The sequence below is a fragment of the Mustela lutreola genome, chromosome 3 (genome assembly GCF_030435805.1).
Source record: "Mustela lutreola isolate mMusLut2 chromosome 3, mMusLut2.pri, whole genome shotgun sequence".
NCBI classification, from domain to species: Eukaryota; Metazoa; Chordata; class Mammalia; order Carnivora; family Mustelidae; genus Mustela; species Mustela lutreola.
The window spans coordinates 66,125,523-66,128,670 of record NC_081292.1 but is presented as its reverse complement, the minus strand read 5'-3'; positions in this window follow the sequence as shown (position 1 = coordinate 66,128,670).

Sequence of the window (3,148 nt, the reverse complement as noted above, 5' to 3'; positions counted from 1 at the left end):
CAAAACAATATGCACAAACGATACATGTTCAGTTGAATGACTTTCCAGAAAGTGAACACTCCTATGTATTTGATAACCGAAGACTGAAAATTACCAGCACCTAGAATCTCTCTTGAGTTCTTCACAGTCCTTGCTTCTCTCCTCAGGGTTAACCACCATTGTAACTTTTAACACTGTTACTTAGTTTTACTTGTGTCTGAATTTTATGTAAATGGAATCCTATTCTTCAGGTCTGGGTTTCTTTCACTCAACAATGTGTTCAGGAGAGGTGTCAATGTTTGTGCATGTAATTTTAAACTCATGCATTCTCTTATCTCAATGTATCCATTCTGTTGATAGACATTGAGTTTTCAGTTTGGGACTATGACAAGTATTACTACTATAAATATTCCTTTATGTCTTCTGGTAAACATAGGGGTATAGTCCTGTTGGGTATATGGTAGAACTTACTGAAACATTGGGTAGATACTAATTTCACCTAAGAAGTTGCAGTGTACATTTTCATCACCAGGCATTGTAGTTGTTGCATAACTTAGCTAATAGTTGATCCTTAAAAACTTGGGTATGAGCTGCTCAAGTCCACTTCTATACTGGATTTTTTTTTAAATAGTACTGTAAATGCATTTTCTCCAAGGATTTCTTAACAGTTTCTTCAGCATGCTTTGTTGGAAGAATACAATATATGATACATGTAACATACAAAATGTGTTAACTGACTTTGTGTTATCAGTAGGGCTTCCAGTCAACAATAGTTAGGTTTGGGGGGAGTCAAAATTTACACATGGATTTTCAAATACGCAGGTGTCAGTGCTCCTCACCTCTGTGCTATTCAAGAGTCAACTGTATGTGGTATTATTTGCCTTTAATTTGAGCCATACCAGTGGTGGTACTGCACTGAGTTTTAATTTGCATTACTCTGATGATTACTGATGAGCCATTGGTGTGTTTGGCCATTTTCAATGTCTTTTTTCATAAAGTGCTTATTTAAGTCCTTTGCTCATATTTCTGTTGGATTATCCTTGAGTTGTAGGAGTCCTTTATGTATTTTGGATATGACATCTTATTGGAAATATATGGTAGTCATAATTAAAATTTGTAAAAAAAAATATTGTAAATATCATCTCCCATTCTGTTGTACCTTTTGATAAATAGAATTTCTTCATTTTAAAGTAGTCTAATTCATCAGATTTTTTTGTCTAGAACTTTTCTTTGTTTTTTTTTTATTATTTTTAGAAATTTTTGCCTATCCTGAGGATTTGAAGACATTCTATTTTTTTTTTTCAAAAAAATCTTGTCTTCTCATTTAGAACTATAATCCTCATGGAATTTTTGTATATTATGTAAAATAGTCAAGATTTATTTTTTTCTAAGTGGTTATCCACTTTTGCCTAGATATTCATCACCTTGGGCATTTGATTATTTCTCCCTAGTGGAACAAGGACAGTAACCCCCAAGGAATAACATATATACATATATATGCACATGATACATAGACATACATATATTGAGGTACAGACTGTGCTCCAAACATTCACTTATGAGTTGGCTTTTTTTTTAATGTTTCTGCATACATTCAGTGTTACTGATAGATTTCCAAGACAGCTTATAAAATGTTCCTTGGTACCTACTGTACCAGTATAGTGGAAAATGTATTCATATTCCATGGTAAAATAGCTGCCATTGAACAATAATAATTCTCACAACTCATGGATAACAAAATCTTAATCTCTTCAAGATATTCTAAATTGAGAAACAGTAAGTACTTCCCATGCTAAGGCAAGAATTGTATTGGCAGATTCCAGGCTGTCAGTGTAAAAGCGGAAGATTATATCCTACAGATCTCCTGGGAATGGGTCAACATTAATACCCCTCAAAGTGAATGGTACTCCTAGAGTTGCGCAGTTCAGTACTGTGGTCCTGTTGGGATAGAGATATATATGAATAATAGATATGTCATACACATCTCCCAGGTATCAAGGAGGAATTGTTGCTAGAATTGGAATGTCAAATTTGCTGATGTATTATCCTTATTAATAGTTATGAGTAAGAAGTTATGCATTCTAAGCCTTTTGTACCAGATGCATTTTAAGCAGCAGTAGGCTATAACAAAATATTTTACACTATACTGGAATTTTCAAGCAACATAAACTTCTTCCTTTTACTATTTCTAGTGCTAAAGTTCGTTGTTGTAAAAGAGTGTCCACTAAGCATGTAGAAGCCTGTCCAGGGAAAGGAATTCAAGTTAACTTATTATAACCAGTGCTGATTATTTCTGTGCAGTTAATCTATAAAAGTTTTATAACATAGCTGAGTGTCCAAGTTGAAAGTTGAAAGGCAACACAGTAACACTTTTCCCAAAGTTGTCTGACACAAGCCAAACCTTTTGAAGTTACTGTTATCAGCTTAAAAAATAAAACACTTGACATGTCCAAACAGCCACAGGGAATAACTAAGACTAAGGTTTAAAAAAAGATGTAGACTTTCCTGAGCTTGGTATTTTAGTAGATGAGATCACTTGCATTAGCGTGATCCTTCTCCATGCTGGCCTTTTATCTGCCTTTCTCCAGCCCACTCAGGAAAGGCTCACCCCACTCAGCAACGTGGCTTCGAATCTCTGCTTCAATCCTTCACCAACTTATTTTAAAACTGCTGCTGTCAGGTGAGTGGCAGTGCCTCCTCCGCGGACTAAGAAAAGACAGAGAAACTACATACTTGGATGTGAGCGGGCCGGGCGGGTGCGGGGGAGCTGATTCATAGCTTTGGGAGCTCTCAGAACAAATGCAGGGCTCACTGCCAGCCACCAAAATGGCAGATTGAGTTGGGAGGACAGTAGGGATATAGGTTCACCAACAACGACTCCAAGGTCAATGGTGCTGTAGCAGAAACCGTAAAGGTCGGACAATCCACTGGAAGTATGGATATATTCTACTGTAGGTCCCAGGCCCTGTTGTGGGCACAAACAAGATACAAGAACACCCCTAGCTCAAGAAATTCACAGTCTAGTACAGTCACTCTGTGGGCGTGTACATCAGAAGCATCCATAATACCTTTAGATATACAGTTACTCAAGATCACCCAAGACTTTGAATCATAATCACTGGGATCAGGACATGAGAATCTCCATTTTAGCAAGTTGTGCAGGTAATTC